Source organism: Cynocephalus volans, chromosome 4, assembly GCF_027409185.1.
Source record: "Cynocephalus volans isolate mCynVol1 chromosome 4, mCynVol1.pri, whole genome shotgun sequence".
Lineage (NCBI taxonomy): Eukaryota > Metazoa > Chordata > Mammalia > Dermoptera > Cynocephalidae > Cynocephalus > Cynocephalus volans.
Genome location: NC_084463.1, coordinates 101318857 through 101343389, shown reverse-complemented (window position 1 = coordinate 101343389; position 24533 = coordinate 101318857). Strand labels below are relative to the sequence as shown.

At 48.8% G+C, this 24533-nt stretch overlaps 1 long non-coding RNA gene and 1 pseudogene across 2 annotated transcripts; one reads left to right on the top strand and one right to left on the bottom strand.

The window, feature by feature from the left end:
• The first annotated feature begins 256 nt into the window (after positions 1–256).
• Positions 257–8931, top strand: LOC134375685 (uncharacterized). Of its 2 annotated transcripts, XR_010023410.1 has the most exons (4): positions 257–441; positions 1199–1303; positions 6965–7125; positions 7522–8931. It is a non-coding gene; the product is annotated as an uncharacterized LOC134375685 (long non-coding RNA). The 2 variants fall into 2 exon arrangements; XR_010023409.1 differs by lacking the exon at positions 257–441 and having other exon boundaries at positions 718–1303.
• Positions 8932–9126: 195 nt separating this feature from the next.
• Positions 9127–10470, bottom strand: LOC134375515 (tubulin alpha-1 chain-like; annotated as a pseudogene).
• Between the last annotated feature and the right edge of the window lie 14063 nt (positions 10471–24533).

Genomic DNA, 24533 nt, shown 5'->3' with positions numbered 1-24533 from the left:
CAGAGATTGTGTAACTGGAGAGAACCTCACCCTATTACCCAGGAAGGGCACCTCACACTGGAATCACCCCATCTAGGGAGCCTCGTTCCCTGTCCTGCCTTTCTTCCACATTGCCACATGGGGGCTCCAGAACCAGTCTTTCACAGCCTCCTTTGGAAGCAGGGCTGGTTTCTATGCCCCTTCTTCAGATGACGTTGGCCCGTGATGGCCCTCTCTTGGCCTTACACTCCTCATGTGGAAAATGAAGGAGGTGGATGCAGTGAGTCATTTGGATCCATGAGCGCTACAACCTAGTGTCCCGCCGGGAACCAGCTCTCAGCAGCGGTGTGCTCTGGGTTCCATCACGCAGCTTCTGGATGGTCCAGGAGACTCATCTGAGTGCTCCCTCCACTGTGGGTCCCAGGAGAGACCAAACTTGCCAAACTGCTGGCAACACGATGAGTAAGCGGTCTGCCTAGGGATGCTTCACAGCTGCCCATTCTGGGAGCCACCCAGGTGTGGGCAGCCTCAGGGAGACCCCAGCTTCAGCAGCAAGGTCAGGACTGGGGTGGAGGAAGAGCAAATGAGTCACCAGGGACTTCCGAAGGCCCAGCCTAACTGATGTCTGGCCCAGCTTGGAAGAGATTTGGTCCACAGTGGGCATTGCCTATAGGACTGTGAGGGCTGATGTGTCCGCATAGCTGAAGGCTGAGTCAAGGGACAGAGTGTTTGCTTTCCTGAGAGGGCTTCTCCTGAATTGGGGGATCTCCAGCCTTGCAGCCTCTCCTGTATCTGCCAAGACAAGGGCTCTGAGCTCTGTTCAGATATCTGTGCCTCCCCGGGGTGCTCTCTCAGTGGTGACCCCAACACTGCCCTCTGGGCCTTGCCCTCGCTTGTCCCTGGCTGCCTCCTTTTTAATCCAGTGAGCTGGCTGCAACCAGCCAGGGCACAAGCCACTCCCCAGATGGCTAAGTAGTGTAGCCACAAGGGGAAGGAAGGGCCAGCTCCCACATCCTGGGCACCTACTGTGTGTCAGGCAGGCCCCAGGAAAGGAACTTTGTACTCATATTGTTATCACATTTCTTTCTCACAGCAGAGCCTCATGAGGCAAATATTATCACACTCATTTCACAGAGGAGGAAGTCGAAGCTGGGCCTGGCAGTGTGAGTACTTGGGCCCAGACCTGTCTGACTCCTGCTTGTGTCTCCTCTCTCCCCAGCTGCAGAAAGCTCATGCTCTGAATCACTGTGCGCTCACTGCTGCTCTACTCCTGCATCATCCGTGCCCACCCAGTTGCACACACTTGCAGCTCACAAGCACCAAGGTGAGTGCATTGATAGACACAGGTGCACATGTGTATCCCAGCCCCAGCTGTCACTTATCAGCTGTGTGGCCTTGAGCAAGTCACTTAACCTCTCTAAGCCTCAATTTTCTCATCTCAACAGAATTAAATAAGATAATGTGTGTAACATTCTTAGTATCTTGCCTGGGCATAGTGCTCAATAAAGGTTAGCTATTTTTTAAGTTTTAGCTATTTTTACTTCATTATTTGTACTTGTGCATCGTTACATACTCTCTACACGTGTAACAAGCCCTGGTCCCTCCCGGGGCTCTGAAGGGCTGAGGGCTGGGAGACATGTCAGGGCCTGAGCAACTTGCAGGGGAGCCTTCTGCCTTTCAATCCCCTTCTGAAATGTGTCCATATCAGTTTGTGACTCTCCCCACCCAGCATCATGGTAGGTCACTGCCAGAACTCTGGCTGACCTCTCCTGTCTAGAGTGGGGTGTGAGCTCAGTCCTTTGGGGCAGTGGGAGCCTGGAGCCTGGCCAGCTTGCCTGCTCCCTATCCCTATTGGGGCTAATTTTAGGGCTGCCTTGACAGCTGCCTCAGCTCAACCTGGGTCAGTTCCCAGTGCTCAGTGCTGGGTCATTTGGGGTCTTGGGGGAGTAGGCCTGGCCAGCCTCAGCTTTGGCTGCAACAGATGAAACTAGAATCCTTGTCCCCCGTCCACCCTCCCCACTGCCTGGATAGTACCACTTCAGTGCTGACCAGCAGGATGGGATGAGAACTGGTCCCAGCCTGCCACACCCTCTGCAGACAGACAAACTGAATCCTACAGAAACCTGAAAGCTACAAAGACCAGAGAGCTCAGAACAAAAAGGGCCCTTGAAGACCTTCTACCTCAGCATCTCACCTGCAGAAAGGAAAGGCCTGAGAGGACAAGTCTTGGCCCAAAGTCACACAGTAAATGACAGGAGAGCTGGTACTGGAGTCTGGGCCTCCCGTGCCCAGCTGGGCCCATGCCCTGTGCTCTGTGGGTAAAAGTGCTGAAGGGTCAGCATCTAAAATGGCCCATGAGGTCAAGACTGGGCACTGATGCCTCCCTGCCTGGAGGGTGCAGAAAGGGGGCCCTTCTCAGGGTCCCCTCCACGGCCAACCCAACACACATATTTCTTGAACTCCCTTGCTGTGCCCAGCTGTCAGGGATCAGGAGCAGATGGCACCTGGGATAGCTGATAAATGGAGGATTTTAGCCTCTGGAGACAAAGGGATGGAGTCCTTGCTGTGTCACCAACATTCTGGTCCTTGGTTTCTCCCCTATAAAATGGCTGTAGTGACATGTGCTCACAGACTGGTTGCGAGGAACAGAGGAGATGGAAGGATACTGGAAAGTGTGATGGGAATTCTAGAGTATGCTGCACCCACAGGGCTGCCACCCAGCTGGAGGCCTGGGCTCTCTCCCACAGGGAACCTAGAGCCTGAACAGCTCCCACAGCCTTCACTCACCCCCGCCCCCCATTCCCCCACCAGCGATGTGATTGGAGGAAAGAGGAACATATCTTGAAGGTGGCCTGGGCAAGAGGGAAGGGAAATGCAAGCAGGGGCCACAGAGGGAAGCTGTGGTTGCTTCCCATCTGCAGCCTTCCCTCACTGTTCCTGTGTTCCTGCCGTCCGTCAGCCCCTTCTCACTATTCTGTCCTTCCGACTCTACCTCAGCTCCCCCTTCCTCCCAATCCCAGCTGTCCTCTGGGCTCCCTCACCCTGGGGGCTGAGCTGGGTGGGGCCCTGAGGAGTGAGTCATCCAGTGGGCTTCATTTAATTACCCAGCGAGCCTCTCTCGCAACAGCCAAGCAACGCCTTGAAGGCAGGGCTGGGCCTGCCAGGTGCAGCCCCTCAAACTCTGGGCTCAGAAAACTCCAGATTTGAATCCCCAACTCCACATATGCCTGTGTCACTCTGAGCCAAGCAGACCTCCCTCTGAACCCAGATGCTTCATCCTAACTCATCCTGACTCCTGTGAGCTTCTGCCTGTCCCCTGGCCCTGCTGGTGCCCTGGTTTGGGGGTGCAAATAGGAGTGTGAATGCGTGTATGTGTGCACATGCAGGACTTTGCTGCACATGGCTAATACACATCAAATATTTAATGGCCTGCCTCAAATCCTTTTTGAAACAGCTTGTAAGTACATGAATAAATAGATAAACATTGACTGATGCTAAAAACACACACATGCACCTTGAGAAAAGCCTTGCATATCCAGCCTCCCTGGATAACAACTTGATTCCCACAGTGGACTCTCAGGGTGATTGAAGATGGAGGAATCTAAGGACTGGGAAGAAGAGAGGCACCACAGGTGGAGGGAACACCTTGATGAGGCTGGGAGCTGAAGGAGGCTCTGCAGCCAGGGGAATAGCAGCATGAGATGAGCTGGACTTTGTCTTGAGGGCAATGGGAGCCATGGAAGGGTTGAGAGCAAGGGAGTGACAGTGCTGGGTTTGCTGTTAGTAGGATCCCTCTCTGGTTGCTGCATGGAATATGGGTCAAAGGCAGAGTGGTGTCAAGGAGCCCTCTGTCTAAGGTGCAGGTGGGGAGATGAGGTATGAACACAGGCAGTGCTGTGGAAGGTGAGAAGTGGGCAATCCCCAGGACATCACTGAGGGGTGGCCAGGTGTTAGTGAAGGATTGAATGGGGGTAGGGAGTGAGTGAGAGGAGGCTTGGTAATTTCTGGGTTCCTGGCCCACGTGACCAGCTGGCTGGAGGTGCCCTCACTGAGGGGGAGAGAGGAGAAGGTCTGGGGAAAGATGAAGAGTTCAGTTTGGGACACAGCAGGGTAGAAGGCATCCAAAAGAAGACATCTGGACTGGTTAGAGGGCTGGAGCCAGGCAAGTCTACAGATTTTTCTCCGATAACATTTTCTATGACTTTAAAGTGACCCAAGTACTCCAGGGACAGTCCCTTAGGCCCCAACTGCCCATGGTCTCCAAGACAGACAGCACCAGGGCTTAGGCCCCAGGGAAGGACAGGAGATAGGGTCAGCAAAAGGTCTGACTAGGGTGAAGGGGAGGGTCTGGGACCACAGGGTAAGGAATACCCTTGGGGTAGGAGACAAGTGGCTGACAGAGGTCTGGGGGTGGAGAGGGAGCGGGAAGAAGCTACAGGTGGGCTGAGCTGGTAACTTAGAGATCAGTCAGCCCAGAGCTGCCATTGAACAGAGAGGCAGAACGAGGTGTGGCAGGACATAGGGACGTGTCAGGTCACACAGCAAGGCAGGCAGGTCATCAGCTCCTGACTCAGAGCTGTGCCCTCGGCCAGATGGCTGGGAGTGGTCAGCTCAGTGTGGCTCTGGGACTGAGCTCCTGGGCCATGCCCCAGTGTTGTGTGCTTGTGTGGTCTAGGTGAGGGCACTGGGGCAAGCAGATGAGAGCCCAAGCTGTCACTGAGCAGTGGCCCTAAACCCACTGTTTGTCAGTCCATCCCAACCCTGTACTGATACTTTGTCAGTCTCAGGGCCCAGGCTGGGCTGTAATGAGAGGAAGGAGCCATACACCCAGTCTTGGTGGAGCCCAATGTCTCCTGGCAGATGCTGCAATGCGTGTCCAAGGTGGCGGGGGAGGGGGGGAAGGACCGTGGCATCATGTAACCTGTTCCACACCGGGTGAAAAAGCAATTTCCTTCAACAAATACTAAGCACCTCCTTGGTGCCTGGTGCTGTTCTATGATCTTGTGACAGTAGACAGGATTTATGTTCTAACTGGAGACTGACAACAGACTAATACATAATATAATGTCAAGGACAGGAAAGTGAGATGAAGGAACATAGAGCAGAATAGGGGTGGGCAATTTCCTCGGGGAGTGGGGAATGGCCATTTGACAGAGAGAGCTCTGCAGGCCTAACTGGCTGGATGATTTTGATCAAGTCCCTGTCTCTCAACCCACCCCCACCCCTGGGCCTCAGTTTCACCACTGGAAGTTGAGCTGGGTCATCTCCAAGGACCCCTCCTGTCTGGGCTATTAGAGGTGGGGGGGGGGGAGGTTAGAGCTGAGGAGCCCTGGGACCTGGGCTCTGTGCCCAATCTAGCCTGGGAGGTGAAGGTGACTCACCTGGGGGGTGTCAGGATCCAGGAAACAGCCCAGGGTTGGGGTGGGAACCTGGAGACTCATCGCCTTGCCTTGCCCTAGAGTGATGGAGGGAGGGCCTTGGCCTTTCCTAAGCAGTCCCCCTCTGAGAGTCCTTCTGTTCTCTGGGAGTCCCAGTTGCAGCCAAGGAATTGAGAGGAGCCCACAAACTTGCCAGGGTCTGCCCCCTCAGGGCTTTGGCCTCCTAGTCCATATCTGGGGGGTAGGGATGGAGCTAGATAATCTTCAATGTTTCTTGTAGCTCTAGGTTCCTGTTTTGTTGAGTATGTTTTTGCAGGAGGCCCACAACCCCTGATTGTTCCCTTGGGGCTCAGGGAAGGGGTGAATGCTGGATTCTGAAATAGGGGTGGAGGAAGGGTTGTGAGGTTTAGCAAATGAAAATACAGGATGCTCCATTAAATTTGAATTTCAAATAAGCAATGAATAATTTTTTAGTATAAGCATGTTCCAAATATTACTTATGCTAAAGAATTTTTCATTGTTTATCTGAAATTCAAATTTAACTGGGCTGTCTTATACTTTATCTGGCAACTTTAGGTAGGGAAGGTGATTGAAGCTGGGGCTTCAACAGAAGAAGGTCCTAGACAGACAACCAGAGTTCTTGCCACCTACCTGGCTGCCCTTTGGGTCACTTATCCATGGACTTTTTGATGCTTTTTTGGAAGGTAGGGGGATGAGGGAGAGAGAACCCAAGGTTGGGGGAAACCAAGAGCTATGTAAGAGGCAGAGAGACCCCAAGTTCCCAAGAGACAGCACCTGAACTCCTCCTGCCCCACCCCCAGCTAACTTCACCACCCCTCCTCCCCATGTCTCCTGCAGAGCCCAGACTCATTCCTACCTCCACACCTCTGCCCTTCCCCGCTGTACAAAGTACCCACAGCCTCCTCCAGGAACACTTCCTTGGCTATGTAGCATCATGACCACTTCCTCTGAATTCCCAGGGTGCTATCAATCACACTCCTTGTCCCAGAGCCATTCAATCAATGGAGCACCCTCTACAGAGCAGGCTCTGGACACACACAACAGTGATCAGGACAGGCACAGCCCTTGCCTCCACGGAGCACACAACCCAGTGGGGAGACAGACACACACAAACGATCTCAAACTGGAGAGATAATTGACTTGTCCATGGACTGGAGGCTTCATGAAGCGGAGCCTTGTTCTGTTTTATTCAGGCCCTCCCACAGAGCAGGCCTGAATATTAATGGAAGAAATCAGAGTGCTGAGGGAGAACAGAGCAGAGAGGTCCTCCCAGGAAGCCTTCCCAAAGAGGGAGGGGCATTGGAGTCGGAAGAAGGGCCTTCCAGAAGGAGGAACAGCACAGAAGGCCTGCAGTGTGCTGTGAAGCAACAAAGAGGGGGGTGTGGCTGATGTGGAGGAAGATCAGTCGGGACCAGGCTGAGAGGTGGCCACACATGGAGCCTGCTCTGGCTGGTGCTGTGGCCCTGTGACCTGGTGAGGCTGGCACCATGGTGTGCCTTTGCTCCTCAGAATCTAGCCCTGTGAGATTCTGTATTTCCGGAGGGCAGGGGCTGGATCTTCCTCTTCTCTCATCCTTCCATCACTAGGCTGAGAACCTGACACAGCAGATGGAAATAACCCTGTGAGGCTGCTTCTGGGTCTTGGCTGGGAGGACCAGACACACCACATTGTTCCTTCTCCTTGGCATCGGATGTTGCTCAGGGAAATGTTAGCAGGCAAACACAATTACTGTGCAATATTAGAAAAGGTGAGTGACTTCTCCACTATATGGAGGTCCCTGTGGCTTTATGAAGGTCCCTGGGCATCTGTTTGCCCAGGCTCCTTCACAGCCATGGTCTGGGAGGTGCAGTGATGGTGACAAGGCTGTGTCTACCTACCCTTCACCAAGTCCCAACTGAATAAGACAGGCCCCCTACAGACACCATCTCCAGCACCCAGATTAAAGAAGAAAGGGTGTTTAGATGCTAGCGAGTGGCGAAGCCTGGATTTTAACTCAGATTTGTCTGATGCTGAGGCTCAAGCTCCTTCTGTTTCACTGAGCTGCTCCTATTTTTTGAAGTAATCTCTGAATGTTACTTATTTTTGGCACTCAGAAACTCTCTCCAGCTGTATCCCATTTTGATCTTTGCAATTTATGTTGCAGATGCCATCAAAGCTGTTGCTTGTCTGTGAACTTCTGCGGTGGCTTTTGCCCAGAAGCAGTAAACTGGGAAGGAAGCAGGAAGGCAGGTTGAGACTGGCTCCTCCTGGAGTTCCCTGGCACTTTCCCCAGCTGCCTCACCCTCCCTCCAGCCTGCAGCCCTGCCTGAGTCATGCAGCTCCCAGCACTCCTGGGACAGCTGAGCCCTGTGAACGCATGCAGCATTCGTCAGCAGCCCAGGCTCACACCGTTCCCTGTGCATCACCCTCCACCTGGTCCTGGAAGTGCTCCACTACCTCAGGGTGTTCAACAGCCAAAATCCTGGGCTACTGCTGGGCAAGATCCTTCATAGATTTGCCATGTGCCATGCCTCACCTGCTAGACCATAAATGTCTTGAGGGCAGGGACCTTTCATCTTCTCATTTGAGTGCTCAGTAAGCACCTACTATGTGCCAGGCACAGTGCTGGATGCCAGGTACAATGGGGTTGACATGCAGTCAGCACACAATGGAACAGTGTAGCTGCCCTGAGACCTCTGAGAATCCTTGGCTGTCCCTGACTGTACTGCCTAGGCCTCCTCACAGTCCTTCCACTAAGGGGCTAATGTCTGTCACTGCAGGGGAAGTCCAAGAACTCTGGACACACATCTTGGACCTCCTGGACTTCTCTGGCCTCTGCAGGTGTGTGCCTGGTGTAGGGCAGGTCCTCACTGGGATGGATGGGGCTGGTGTTAATGATGATTCACCTGATGATGACCCTGCAGAACATAAAGTACTTCTGGGTGCAGACATGCAGGAGACCTTGAAAGTCATTCTGTGACAGTGTCCTCACTGGTAACCCTCAGAGTCAAGTTTGGCCATGGGCAAATCCCTTGTGACCTCTTTATTTTCTCCAGCATCCAGCCAGTCCTCTCTCTCTTTTCTGGCTTCTGTATCACTAGTGGATTTGTGGCTTTGCTGGCAGGTGCCAGTTCCCTGGAGCCTATGAACTTCTCATCAGCTCCATCCAATAATCTTGACAGGAGCCTGAAGCCTATTTAAAGTTGCTGCCCCCTGGTGGAGCCTTACTAAGTTCCTGGTTATGGTCCAAGGTCATTGCCAGCTCTTAGCTCATGGGCAGAGCTGAGACCTTTCTTTGCCATGCCTGGTGCCCAGCTCAGGCTCCCAGGTCTGCCCCCTCTCCAGGGATCCTCACACATCCCAGAATGGTCTTCCAGGACCTGTCCCTGCAGTGTTCACAGTGTCAGAACACAGCAACAAAAGCAGATGTAAATGCTTCCAGCAGAAGGAAGGAGGGTTTTGCACTCCTGGACCAGGGCTGAGGCAGGGCTGTGTATTAAGAGTGTAGACTTTAGACGGTTCAATTAAAATTATATGTGGAAAGTCCTTATTATCATTAAAGGCACCATGAGGAGACCAGGGTAAAAGTGGTGAGTTTTTCTTTTTGAATGCTTTACTTTGAGACATGATGCAAAAATTATACAGGCACATATGGAAAAATAAGACCTACTCACAGCTGAGTGAGACAATCTAAACAGAAAGCTTAATGCCTGTCAGCTAATGAAGTTCTGGGAGTACGACATATTGCAGGGCTGAAAGGAAGGGGTAATTAGTATTCCTTTCCTCCTTCCTCACCTTCTCCTTCAACAGAATCCACACCAACCTCCTCATAATCCTCTCAAGAGCAGCCATGTCCTCATGGGCCTCAGAAAACTCCCCTTCCTCTCTCCCCTCCCCCACGTGCCAGTGAGCAAAGGCAGCTTGGCACACATCGGGTCAAACTTGTGGTCCAGGAGAGCCCAGGCCTCAGCAAGGGCTGTGGTGCTGCTCAGCATGCACACGGCTCGCTGTACCTTGGCCAGGTCTCCACCAGGTACCACAGTGCAAGGCTAGTAATTAATGCCAACCTTGAAGCCAGTGGGGCACCAATCTATAAACTGGATGCTGTGCCTGGTCTCGATGGGGGCAATGGCAGCATTGACATCTTTGGGAACTGTGTCACCACAGTACAACAGGCAGCAAGCCGTTTATGTACCATGGTGAGGGGTCACATTTCACCATCTGGCTGGCTGGCTCAAAGCAAGCATTGGTGATCTCTGCTACAGAAGCTGTTCATGGTAGGCTTTCTCAGCAGAGATGACTGGGGCATAAGTGGCCAGAAGGAAGTGGATGTGGGGATAGGGCACCAGGTTGGTCTGGAATTCTGTAAGATCAAGATTCAGAGCTCCACCGAATCTGAGGGAAGCAGTGATGGGGACACAATCTGGCTAATAAGGCGATTAAGGTTAGTGTAGGTTGGGCGCTCAATGTCGAGGTTTCTATGACAGATGTCATAGATGGCCTCGTTGTCTACCATGAAGGCACAATCAGAGTGCTCCAGGGTGGTGTGGGTGATGAGGATAGAGTTGTAGGGCTCAACTACAGCTGTGGAAACTTGGGTGGGCTGGGTAAATGGAGATTTCCAGCTTGGACTTCTTGCCATAATCAACAGAGAGATATTCCATTAGCGGAGAGGTGAACCCAGAACCAGTTCCTCCACCAAAGCTGTGGAAAACAAGAAGCCCTGGAGACCTGTGCACTGGTCAGCCAGCTTGTGAATTCTGTCCAAGACAAGGTCTATGATCTCCTCGCCAATGGTGTAGTGCCCATGGGCATAGTTATTGGCAGCATCTCCTTTGCCTGTGATGAGCTGCTTAGGGTGGGAGATCTGACGGTAGGTGCTAGTGCAAACTTCATCAACAACCATGGTTCCAAGTCTACAAACACTGCCCTGGGCACATACTTGACAGTGCCTGTCTCACTGTAGAAGGTGTTGAAGGCGTCATCTCCTCCTCCAATGGTCTTGTCACTTTGTATCTGGTCATCAGGATGGATGCCGTGTTCCATGCTCCTAGTAGGCATTGCCAGTCTGGACACCAGCCTGGCCAATGTGGATGAAGATGCACTCACCCATGGTGGCTACTGGTTAGGATGCAAAGGCGACAGGAGCAGACACTGGGTCCTGGTTACTGTCTCCAACAAGCTAAAAGTCGAGGTAATGGTGATTCTTGATAGTGATTATGGAGTTATCATTCATAATGGCAATGATAGTTTTCCTTAACCAGAGAGTGATATCTCTCTCTGGGAATATTCAGAGTAGGTGTGTGGGTCAGTATTTGACAACTTCCTTGGCCTTGACCTTACCTTTCCTATACTTAAAAGAGATTCAAGAAAAGGAGGAGATAGGCCTTTTGGGGAATTTCTAGTTTGATTATGGAAACAAGATTCAGAGACACAAAAGAATTATGGAATAAGACCCCCCCCACCTGACCTGGGAGCCAAGGGCTCGAGAAAGGGGAACTATAGGATTTAGGAGTGAGAAGGCCAGGATGGGTGAGGTTCACACCCTCCTGGTCTCCCCCAACTACTTCAGAGGAATTTGGGGCTGAACTTCATCCCTGGATACAACAGAGCCCACTATTGTGCTCACAGAACCACTGTTGGAGACCTAGAGGAATCAGAACACAAATACCAGGAGACTGGAGAGCCAACTTTCAAAAAGGTAACTGTGGAAACCACAGAGGAGAAAATTTTAGACCCTCCATCAGCAACATTCTGTCTAGGTCATGTCCTTTGCCTGAAGGTTTGTGAGTCCACAAGAGGGGTAGTGTTGGAAAGGTTGGGTGGCTGTGAGCAGCAGAAACCTACATGGACTCACTGGCCCAACCAGCCTCCTTTCCATTCTAACAGCATCCAATAGCTAAAAGATGAGGAAAGCTGTAAATGTCAATCATATTGGAACAATTACCTTGTGCCAGGTACTGTGCTAAGCACATTACATGAATTATCTCATCTAATCTTCCAAAAATTTAATAAAATAGACATTACCCTTATTTTACAGTTGTGGAAACTGAGGGTCATAGTGTTTAAGCAAATTAATAAGTGATAGAAACAGTACTTATTTATTTAATTGACACATTATAATTGTACATATTTATGGGGTACAATTAAAAAAAAATTTTTTTAGAGTTTATTTATTTATTTTATTAATATTATTTTTTTACATTTTAGGATGTTGTTGCAGAGTAGTTGGGAGGGAAGGGGAGAGGGGAAAGAGGAAAGAAATGTAATGGAAGAAGGAGAAAGGAGAAGGGGCAGGATTGAGGCCTGTGGCACTCCCCAAATTCCCACAGGGGAGACTGGGGGCTTCCAGTGGTGGCTTGATCATTGCCAGGCTGGGTGCAGATGTCGGTGGTGTGGCAAAAGCCCTCACCTTCCACCTCCCCAGCTCGGGAACCCGGGGCCCTTCTTGCTGTGGCATGGTGGTCATTACTGGGCTGGCTGTGGGTGTGGGGCAGGCGTGGTTGAGGCCCTCAGGGTCCCCCCACTGCCCTGGCTTGGGAGAGCCCAGGGCACTTCCTGTGGCAGCTCTGTGGTTGGCACTGGGCTGGCTGGGGGGGGGGGGGGCGTAGCCAAGGCCCTCAGCATTATGGGGTACAATTTGTGTTTGAATACATATATGTTGTATAATGATCAAATCAGGATATTTAGCATATCCATCGCCTCATGCATTTATCATTTCTTTTTGGTGAGCATATACAAAAGCCTTTCTTCCAGCTGTTTTATAATGTACAATACCTTACTACTAACCATCATCACTCTTCTGTGCCACAGAACACCACAACTTATTCTTCCTAACTAATTGAAACTTTTTGGAATTGGATTTGAATCTAGTGTTGTCTATTCCAAACCATTTCTCTTAACCACTACACTGCCATGACCTGTGTTTGTATTTGAGGAAGGCCCACATCAAAGGCATCCATGATATCCTTGTGCCAAATGGAGAAATGTTTACTCAATACAGAAGGAAATGACCCCTGGTTAGTGGGTGGGAGCATCTATGGATATTTGTTGGATTAAGATCATTCCGCTGTTGACTTAGAACATAACCATTGGGTGGCAAGGCCACACCCATTGGGTGGGAAGGCAGTGAAATGGCTCATCTAAAATTCTTCCTGGTGTAAGTCCCTGGGGAAGATGTGTGACCCAGGGCCTGGAAAGCGGAGATGCTGTGGAGTCCTATGGAAAAGACAGACCCTGACTCTCTCAGTCTGCACTTTTAAAGGCATTGGTGTCTACAAGGGTGATCACAAGTCAGAGTCTGTCAAAAGAGGCAGAACAGGAACTTGAAAGGGAGGGTGGCAACAGACAAGGCCTCAAGTTTCTCCCTGGAGTCAGCACCCTGGGAACAAGTGAGCCTTATACACCAAACTGTTTAGTAGGTCACACTTCACTCTGTTCATTTCCCCATTGTCATCTCTGTCTTAATAGCCTTGTACAGCCATTTTAAGAATTTTAAAAGGATGCTTTTTTTTTTTTTTTTTAAATGATGACTGGTAAGGGGATCTAATCCTTGACTTGGTGTTGTCAGCACCACACTCTCCCAAGTGAGCCACAGGCCAGCCCCTAAAAGGATGCATTTTTAAAGATAATATTTAAAATAAAATTTTAAAATAAATAAGTAGACCTTTTTAAACAATAGCTTCAGATTCACAGGAGAGTTGCAAAGATAGTACAAAGGATTCTGGCATATCCCCATCTAGTTTCCTCCATTGTTAATATCTTATATTCACAACTAATGAGCCAATATTGACAAGTTTTATTAACTAACTAAATTTCATATTTGAATTTCCTTAGTTTTTACCTAATGGCCTTTTTCTGTCCCAGGATTCCATCGAACATATTACATCACATTTAGTCATTATGTTTCCTTACCTTCTTTTTTTTTTTTTTTTTTTTTTTAAAAGATGACCGGTAAGGGGATCTTAACTCTTGACTTGGTGTTGTCAGCACCAAGCTCAGCCAGTGAGCAAACAGGCCATCCCTATATGGGATCCGAACAAGGGGCCTTGGTGTTAACAGCACCACACTCTCCCGAGTGAGCCACGGGCCGACCCACCTTCTTTCTGGTCTGGAACAGTTACTTCTACTTTCCTTGTTTTTGATGATCTTGACTGTTTTGAGTACTGGTCAGGTATATTTTTTAGACTGTCCCTCAATTTCATTTTTTTCTGATGTTTTTCTCATGATTAGACAGGGTTATGAGTTCTTGGGAGGAAGATCACAGAGGTAAAGTGCCATTCTCATCACATCATGTCAAGGGCACATACCATCAGCATGACTCACCACTGCTAACTTAACCTTGATCACATGGTAGGGGTAATGATTGTCAGGTTTATCAATGGCAAAGTTACTAAAAGGATGCATTCAGTGTCATACCAACCCAGATCACTGAGATGAAAGGGGTAGTATCCTCGGAGGTCTGCATGATGGAGATAGTAAACAGTAAGAGAACCCACAGGAAGGTGAATCCCAGAGGGTAGTATTCAAGTTCTGAGTTCAACTGCCCTATCTCAGCCTCTAAAGCTCTATCACCTTTGGCAGGAACCAGGACTGATTCATTTCAGTGTTCCCAGTATGCAGCACAAGGCTGTCTGCTGAATGCATAATTGGATTTTTTTCTTTTGCAAATGCATTTTTTATTGAGGTAAAATTCATACAACATAAAATTAACCATATCAAAGCGTACAATTTAGTGGCATTTAGTGCATTCACAGTGTTATGCAACCACTACCTCTATCTAGTTCCAAAACATTTTCATCACCACAAAAGAAAATCCTATATCCATTAAACAGTCAACTCCCAATCCTCCCTCCCCTCAGCCCCTGGCAACCACCAATCTGCTTTCTACATCTATGGATTTATTTATTCTGGATATTTGATATAAATAGAATCATATAATATGTGACCTTTTGTGTCTGGCTTCTGTTCTTAGCATAATGTTTTTGAGGTTCACCCATGCTGTAGCATGTATTAGAACTTCATTCCTTTTTTTTTTTTTTTTTTTTTTTTTTTAAAAGATGACCGGTAAGGGGATCTTAACCCTTGACTTGGTGTTGTGAGCACCACGCTCAGCCAGTGAGCGAACCGGCCATCCGTATATGGGATCCGAACCCGTGGCCTTGGTGTTATCAGCACCACACTCTCCCGAGTGAGCCACGGGCGGGCCCAGAACTTCATTCCTTTTTATGGCTGAGTAATAGTCCCTTGTATGTATGCCATATTTTGTTTATCCATTCATCCATTGATGGTTATTTGGGTTATTTCCACCTTTTGGCTATTTTGAATACTACTGCTATGAACATTTATGTATAAGTATTTGTTTGAGTATCTGATTTCAGTTCTTTTAGGTGTGTACTAATGCATGATTGGATTTTTAAAGAAGGTGATATTTCTTCACAGGTTTTTAGAAAGCTGCTCGAACTTATGGCTCCGGTTATGGACCAGGGCCTATGTGAAGGGGGTTTCTGTCTTAGGCCAGGTTCAGGTTATCATCTTATCAATAGGATGGATAAAGACATGGCACACATGTATCAAGTTCACCTATGACAAGAAGACAGGAAGGAGAGCCGAAGATCACAATGCAAATATATAAAAAGGGCCAAGTATCAAGTCTTGCATGTACTTTCTTTAAAAGACTGTCCAAGCACAGGATATGGGAGAACTGGTTTACCAACAACGATGCAAAAAGGAGCTCAGAGTCTGAGCTGACCACAAGCTCTACATGAGCCAAGGTGGTAGCTGACAAATAAGCAAATGCACAAGAAGGCTGCGTTAGCAGAGGCACAGCATCCAGATCACAGGAGAGGACTGCCATTCCCTGCTCCACTCTTAGCCAGACCCACCTGGAGCTCTGGGGCCCCTCTGATGTGCTGGGCATGCTCTAGTCAAGAGAAGGTAACTAGACTACAGGGTCCTGGAAACCAGGTCATGTGACAAGTGGAAGCAGGATGACTAGGGTAGGGTCTTGGCTGCCCAGGGTCTGCAGGGCTGGTCCTGGAAGAGGAAGGCTTTCTTCCTAGCAGGAAATAAGCTCTGTTCTCTTTCAGGTTGGCTGTGCAAAGTGAGCAGGGGAAAGATTCAGAAGGACATCAGGTGAGGCCAGGTGCCCTGGGAGTCAGGTGACTGCCCTGGGGTTCTTCAATACTGAGAAACAGATTTAGCCTGAGGGGAAGAGAGAATGAACTTGCTGGGTGTTGGTTTGGTCTCCTACTTTTCCTCCAGGCTGGCTCTCAGCATCATTCTATTCTGGAAAGAGACAGCTAAATCCCAACAAAAGTTAAGGATTTTTGTTAGAAATATGGCTGAAATCAACAGGGTAGAATTTGGCTGGCTGGCTTGTAAAAACCCAGGGAAATGCTTGTGCCATTATGGAGAATGAAAAAAAGCAGGATAAAAATTATATATACATTGATCACTAGGTTAAAACGCATAGAAAACCCTGGTATAAAACACATCAAAAAATCTTAACATTCATTACCTGCGTGAATCAGGACTGTCAGGATTTTTTTTCTGTTTTATATTTTTCTGTACTTTTCAAATGTTCTGCGATAAAGAGGCATTATTTCTAGAGTCAGGAAAAAACAAAACCCTTTGTTTAATACTTGAGAACTAATTGAATGGCTGGCTGTGTGGCACCCTCGCCCTCTCCCTACCCTCAGTGGTTCTTCTGGTCCCAACCTCCCGGCCAAGGCCCTGTTCCCAGCAGGAACTTGGGAAATTTTGGTAAACACATGACATCTTGCTTGAAGAGCCATACAAATAAGTGATTACAGGAAAGGAAGGGCAGAACTAGCTCCCTCTCAGGTAGAAAAGTCCCGAAGGGTGCGGAGCCCACAAGACCAGCGCAGCCAACAGTGTTGGGCAATCACCAGGGTGGAGCAGGCCTCTCCCCTCCCGGTGGCGGCAGTTGGCCATCAGCCTGTATGAACCCAGCTCTGGCAGGGAACATGGGCTTCCTAGAGGGGTTTCTCAGGAGCCAGGGGCGGTGTGTGTGGCCCACAGTCTCCAGACACTGCCAAGGGGGAACACAAGTTCCTGGAGCACCTCCCTAGTGCTCCGCTAGGCTGACCCTTTGCACACAGTCACTTAATCCACACATCAACCCACCAGGTCAGCATCATTACCCCATTTTACCTGAAAGAAAACTGGAGCTCAGAAAGATTAAGCACCTGGTCACACAGCTAGCATATCACAGAGTTGCTCTTAACCACTATTGCACACTGCCTCAAAGTCGTCTACAACATTTCAGCTTCCTGCTTGGTAAAACAGTCTATCTCTTCCTCTTCTGATGGTTGGGTTATTACATGTGATGACACTTTAACTGTGGCCTTGGAGAAAGGGCCTCTCTCTCATTTCCTCATCTCTCAGGGATGGCAGAGTACCAGAGGTGACGGTTGCAGAGACCCTACCTCCACTGCCTGCCATGGCTCTGGTGGGCTGTTCTGGACCCTGAGGGAAAAGTGGGGTCTCTGTGGCCTTGAAGATAGAGGGAAGACCCTCAGAGAAGTCACAGAGGGCTGGTCTCAGGTTCCAGGTTAGGGTGAGTTCCTATTGCCAGTAGCATTGTGATCAGGGCCTGGACAGGACAGCTGGATCCTCAAAAGGGCAGTGGATGACATGACCACAGAGGGCCTTTCTATGCTTCAGATTCAAAGATTCTACAATGCCAAGACTCTCAGATATTGACGGGGGGAGGGTGCAGAGGCGGCATAGTGAGTTGGTGCCTTCCTCACCCTGGATCAGATGCTTTCATAGCCTCGGCCCACCCACTCAGGAATGGAACCATGAGTATGCTTGCCACACACCAAGGATGGGACAGGGGTTTGTGTGGCTCCTGGTGGGCCCTCTCCTGAGGGTGGGGGAGACTAGCCCCTAGGATCAGGGTACAGCTCTCCCTGAACTAACTCAAGAAACATTTTCTATCACATGCTAGGAGGAAGGGGTTGTGTGGGCTGGGTACTGGGAACGCAAAGGGTAATCACCAGTCTCTGCTTTTGGATGGAGGTAGACAGACCCTGACCCAGGGTGCTTGATGCTGAGGCAGAGGGACACATAAGGGTTACAGGAGCCAGAGGGAGGGCCCCCACTCTGAGGACACTTACCTAGGGACCTTGCAGGGCTGATTCTTCCTTCCCTGTCAGTTGTAGGAAGGCCTCTAATAACCTGTGGGGTCCACACTGGATGCCACAGAACAGCCAAGGGTATGCTGAGTCTGCCCACTCTCCAGGTCCCAAACTGAGTCATGGCAGCCTGGCTCTGGTTGTTGGACATCAGGAGAGTCACAGCTGCCTCATTCAACCCGTTGGGTAACTGGGAAGAGACTGGCAGTTTGTGGGTGTTGAGTAACAACTGGGCTTCCTGAAACTTTAGGTTTCTTTCTGGACCACTCCCCATCTTCCTCTTTCAGGGTCAGGCTGGGAGCTAGGGAGTATTCACATGCCCACATTCGTTTACTCATTCATTCAACTGTCACTTGCTTACCACTTTCCCTGCTCCTGCCCTGACCTAGGCTTGGAGGACGCAGAAAGATATCCATGCAGTTCTGCCCTCCTGGGTTCCCTGACTCAGGCAATGGCACCACCATCTACTCCTGCAACCAAGACAGAAATCCGGGCATCAGCCTGGACCCCTCCCTCACACCGCCTCATGTGCCCCCTTCTGTTGCATCATTTATCATCTTTTATTGTAAAGGCTCCAATTGTCCATTTCTCCCCTCTAGACTCAATGAAGGTTCCCTGCTGTGTTCCTAGCACTTGGCACAGTGTCTGGCACTCAGCAGATACTAATGAAACAGTTTTGAATAAATTTGTCTCTTCAATTCCATTTCCTCGATATTCCTTAGATCCATATCCTCTCCCCTCGCCCAGCCACAGCCTTTGCTCAGATCTCATACTCCACCTGGGCTATTGAGCAGTCTCCTGATTGGACTGCCTGCCTCATCCTCCCCGTTCAATTTATTTACTGCACTACAGCCAGAGCGGTCATTCTAATGTGCCCATCTCCTCTACTCAGAACTCTTCCCTGGCTGCCCATCACTCACAGGTACAAGGCCACTTTTCTGGGATAATAAAAAAACACAGCAGATATTACAGATCAGCCCAATCTCTATACTCTGTGAAAATGCTCAGGAAGATATGCAGAAATACAAAAACTTGCAGTGATGCTATATAAACTAAAGAGAAGAGAAGATCACATGGCAAAGAGCAAGGGAGAAATAGCATGAACTATATGGTAGTGGGGACAGACTGAGAAACACATTCTTGGATTGCACACAACCTGCTCCTTCCTCTGAAACAAAACAAAAAAAGGGTGTGTCATTCTGTGTCATTAACTGACCATTCTCCCCCGATCCCTTTACTGTAAGCTCCTTAAGGACAAGGATCATATCTAATTTATCTTGGGATCTCTGTCACCTAGCACAGGACTCACATAGTAGGCACTCAATAAATATTTGTTGCATGAATGATTTAGAGGATTAAATGAATTAATGAGTGAAGAACCAATAGTTCCAAAGCAGACAAAATAAGATAGACTAATCCTGACTGCCTACCCCTCAGGGACCCAGAGGCAGTACTGACCAGATGAACCTTCGGTCATACCCAAACACAAAAATAATCTTCTGAGCCAGTCAGAGTGTTTGAGGACATGGATTCTGGAGCAAGACAGCACAGGTACAGTCCTGGGTCCACCAGTTATTAGCTGTGTGAGCTTGGGCAAGTAATATAATCTCTCTGTGCCTTACTTTGTCATCTGTAAAATGGGGATAGTAATAGTACCTATCTTACAGGGTTGTTGTAAAAACTGAATTTACATGTGTGTAAATTTTATATATACACACATATATAAATAAATTACACATATATAGTACTGCTTAACTGCCAGCTATTATTAATAATGATGATGGCAACAATTCCCCTAATCCACCCCCATTAGCTTTTCTTTTTCTGTGTCTACACCTCCCGTCTAATGGTGGAATTGAGACTTCCATCATTATTAAGCAATACAGCATAAAGTTAAGAGTCAGGAGGCAGTGCCAGGCCTGGCTTAATTTCTGCCCAATCAAGAGAGAGTGAACAAAAGCAACCCACATGGGACCCATGAAAAGATACAACAGCACAAGGAGGAAGAAAATTGTTCTGAAGGTTCAGATGAAGAGCTTATTATCTCTGAAATGATTTTCTGTAAGAAATAGAATAAAACTTTAAGTCATCCGTTTGGTGTTCTCAAAACAAACAGTTCAGGAAGCTTTGATGTAGTTGTTTGCTGGGTGCCTCCCATGTGGGCAAAGGATGTGAACAAGCAGTTCATAGAAATGGAAATACAAATGGCTCTTGAACACGTGAAAGAATGCTTAGTCTCACTCATAAGAGAAATGCAAACCACAGCTACAATGAGACATGATTTTTCACCCATCAGATTGGCAAAAATCCAAGTGTCTAGGGCCAGCCCGTGGCTCACTTGGGAGAGGGTGATGTTGATAACAAGAAGGCCATGAGTTCGGAACCCTATATAGGGATGTCTGGTTGGCTCACTTGGGAGAGCGTGGTGCTGACAACAAGTCAAGCATTAAGATCCCCTTACCGGTCATCTTTAAAAAAAAAAAAAAAATCCAAGTGTCTGATAGCAACGGTTATGAGGCCGTGGGGACTTGACTTTGAAGAATTCACCCCTCCATCACTTTCACCAATGTTGTTTAGCTGAGCCTTCCTCCACTCCAGCTCCAGATGGCCCTGGCTGGCTTAAGCCTGCTACATTTCTCATCATCCAGAAGAATCATCAAAAATAACTGGGGTGACCTTGGGCAAACTACTTAAGCACTCGGAGCTTTTGTTTCCTCATCTGTAAAATGCAGACTATTCTAGAGACTCGTGGAAAGCAGCCAGCATAGTGGAATAGTACATTTTATTGACTTTGATAATTTGATACATATGAATTTAAATATATGTGCTTGACTAATCTAAAGGCTTACAGAATTACAAACTAGATCCCCACTTTCTAAATAATTACAGAAGACAAAAGCAAGAAAAACCAAGAACAAAACCCAAAGCAATATGGAAGCACAAAAAATGGAGTAAAATGAGACCACATTAGTTGTGAAATAGATATAAACTAAGCTACGCTATTGAAGACAAAGATCCTCACATTCTCGTGTTTAAAAACAAAATTCAGCTACACAATTTGTTGCTTGTAAGAAATAGTTAATGACAGAGAAAGTCCAAATGTATTAAAGATATACAAGTAAAAGAGAAAAAATAGTACTAAAAGAAAACATGGGGAAGAAATCTTAGAATAGTAAAGGCCTTTCTACTTTTTTTTTTTTCTTGCAGAACTCACAGCCCATGGCCTTTCTAATTAATGACCCAAAATCCAGATGCCATAAAAGAGAAGACTGATAAATTCAACCACAGGAAAATAAAAATTTTACATTAAAAAAGAAAAAACCATTAAGTAGAGCCAAAAGACAAATCATTATCAGTCCGATGGGTTATATAGGCTAAAAATAAATATGGATATACATTATTTTAAAGTATTATATATGTGTGTATATATACACAGTACAATTAGACAAATAAAATATCAGGAGGTGGATCCTATAAAGAGAAAACACTTATCTCCTTTTAACATGTCCATGGACCATATAAAAAGCAAATTCTAAAAATTAAAATATACACGAACTACAGACTTTCACCCTTCTTTACTGATTTTAATTTAGCCCTTCTTCCCCCGCATTCCTGCAATAAAACTAGAAACCCTTGATGACTTGGTCCTTGTGAACCTCAACTTTATCCCTTGATAATGCCCCTGCACACTCAACACCTGCCATTCTGAACTTTGGTCTCCTTGCTCTCTGAACTCAGGGAACCAGACGGATTCAGATAAGATTTTTGAGATAGGGCTGGTGTCCCTGTTCTCTGAGCTCTTGTTACTTGTTTACCACTGCCATCCTCTAGTGAAGTCCACCTGCCTTGTAAGGTCCAGCTCAAATGCCCCTCCTCCAGATGGATCCAAACAACTACAACACAAGCCAGCACAGGATGAGCACTGCAAGAGAGTGGGTAAATCCAACATTTGTGGCAGAGTGACTAATGGGTTAATGGGTGAGGTTAAAGCCAACTGTGGGCATGGAGGAAAGCTGGCTGGTGGCAATGGCATGTGAGCTTATTCATGAAAGAGAAATGGGATTTCAGTCCAAAATGGAGCAGGGAGAAGCAAGAGCAAACACAGGGTGTGTGTGAACGAGCAGAGTGATCTGGAGAACAGTGGGACGTCACATATGACTGTGGTGTGGGAGGCTGATGGGAAGTGAAGACAGGTGAGTGGGGACAAGTCAATGGAGCAGGTCACAAAGGACCTTGAATGATACACTGAGGGATTTATGCTTCACCCTCCTGTGGATGACGGGGAGTGGCCAGAGCAGGGTTGTGGTGTTGGGACTGTCAGAATGTCAGTTGCTGGAGCCCCACCCTCACTGAGGTGGAGGAACGTGGGGCAGTGGGTGGTGAGAGTGAGATTCCTCAAGCTGGCGGGCTGCCCAAGAGGAGCTGGGGAGAGGCAGCATGGGCAGTTCTGGCTCTGGAGGCCTGGGACAAGGGGCAAGGGGCCCAGACATTTCTCCTTCCTGAGCCATTTTGTGGCTTCTGTATGCCACCCCTGCCCCCCATCACAACCAGGGAGGGGCTGAGAGGCAGCTCCTGGCAGCTCCCCCAGTCACCATGGATAAAGTCATGCAGCTCTATCCATCGGCTGGCCCAGCCCCCGCAGGGGCCTCTGTGGTCAGGTCTTTGTGTCTGCACAGTGGCCCTCTTTGTCCTGCACAGCCTCCCCCACCCACCTCCCTCCTGCCTTTCCCTCTCTCCTGCCTATGCCACGAAAAGCACCAGCTTTGAAGAGAGATAGGCTCTGAGCTTGGCTTCCCCCACTGAGTCTCTGTGCAACCCTGAGCCTTCTCTCAGCCTTAGTTTTGGGGTCCATGAAAAGTAGCTGTTGTAAGGAATCAAACTCCTGGCAAGAACTGATCTGCTACCCAGTGCTGAGACCCAAACAACAAATGATGTCCATGGGGACCCCTACCCATCCCTCATGCTGTTTACTGGACCTACTTACATCTCCCACCTCATCCTCCCCCTGCCTGGCCAGGTGGTTACCATTCTCCCATCTGACAAATGGGGAAACCAAAGCCCGAAGACAGGGCTGACTGCATGGGTGTGTGACCTATGCAGTTACACAGGGACCATGCTTTGAAGCGCCCTGTACTTGGTTTAATTAATTCTCTGCTGTCACCATCTTGAAATTCTTAATAATTTTTTAACAAGGGGCCGCACTTTCCTTTTGCCCTGAGTCCCACAAATTATGTAGTTGATCCTGCTGGGGGGAGGTGGAGCAGAAGCCTGCCCAGGCCTGGACTAGGCTTCCTGCTGCCCAGGGCTGCCTCCCTTGGGTGCCTGCATCCTGGCATGCCAAGACCCAGAGCTTTCAGGATGCATTTGGCATCAGAGCCCTGGCTGCTGCCTGGGAAACCTGAGGAGCACAGTTCCCAGCCGGTGAAGGAGGGAGGACGGTGCAGGCCGACACAACAGTCTGGGGAGCAAGTAAGACAAGACTGCTGGAGCCAGCCCAGCCCTGTGTAACTGGAGCCACTGGTATGGGTCCCAACGCCACGGTCCAGCCACCCTTCCGAGAACTCAGCAGGGCCTTCCTTCCCAGCAGGCTACAGTTCCAGAGCCAGGGGACCCACCACAGACTCACTGCATGACTTTGGGCAATCACTTCCCTTTTCCGAACCTCAGTTTTTCTATACGTAACATTGGAATAATAACATCTATCTCACGGGATTCTGGTGAAGATCATATGAGACATCTTAACACACGACTAGTACAGAGAAGTGGATCACTAAATAGAGTTCTTACTCATTCACTCACAACAAGTATTCGTGGAGGCTGAGCATGTGGCAGGGACAGTGCTAGGTACTGGGCATTTAACTGTGAACAGGATGGACATCGGCTCTATCCTCAAGAAGATCCCCTGTAGAGGGAGAGACAGACATTGACTGTGATGACATTGTGGTGAGTGGTGGGTGCCTGGACTAGGTCTTAGCAGAGGGATGGTGGGGAGCCAGGAGAAGGGGGCCAAGGGCAGAGAAGCAGAAGGGAACATTGCAGGCAGGTAGGGCAGCAAGTGCCAGGCAGGAGGCGACTGAGGGCCCAGCACTTGGGCACAGCTGGGTCAGAGGCAGCAGGGAGGCAGAGAGATGGGAATGCTGCAGCGGCAGGCTGGAGAGCCTGGCTCTATCCTGAGGGTGGTGCAGCCACCGGAGAGTGTTTGGCAGGTGATGGCAGCGAGGGGCGACAGAGATACCACCTTAGCCTGTGCAGGAGAAGCTGGAGCCTGGCCAGGGCAGGGGCTCCACCGCCAGCATGGATTCTCAGAGGAGAAAGCTTTCTTAGGGGAGATGAGTGAAGTTGAGAGAGGTAAGACGAGAAGGCCTGAGTGAGCCAAACGCCTCCTCGGGGTTGAAGAGGCAGGAAGCCTCCAGATGCATGGGAGAATCTGGGGCTGTGGCTTTGCCCTGGTCCTCCTGACCTGCTGCTGCTAATGGACATCTCCTCCTCCCAGCCACCACCACCACTCCATGGTTCCCTTTTCTGCCTTGTGGGGACCATTACTGTGTCTTGGCCTTCACCATTAGTCTGCCTTGGCTGCCTTATTCCAGGGAGGCTCCCTTGATGCTATTCTACCCTTTCAGACGGGACCTTGTTGTGTGGGGCTTGCTCTGTGATTCACTGGGACTCAATTTCCTAGTTGGATTAATGATTCTAAATTCTTTTAGTCATGGAATCTTCTATACATTTTCACAAATTCTTATCAGGAAATGTAAATAAATAAAGATATAAAAGCAAAGGTGCTCAAATTGAAATGGGATGGGGGCTTTCCAGGCAGGCCCAGGAAAGGGGGACTCCCTTGGGAAAATAGAAGCCTGCTGGACTTGATGATCTCTGAAACGCAGTGATGGAAGTGCCTGTGGAAGATGTCAGCAGACCTAGACTTCCAATCCCTCGTTAAAGGAAGTACTAAACCCTCGAACCCAGGTAGCTCAGGATGATAGGCAAAACCCTTGAAAAAGAACGTAAGACAAGC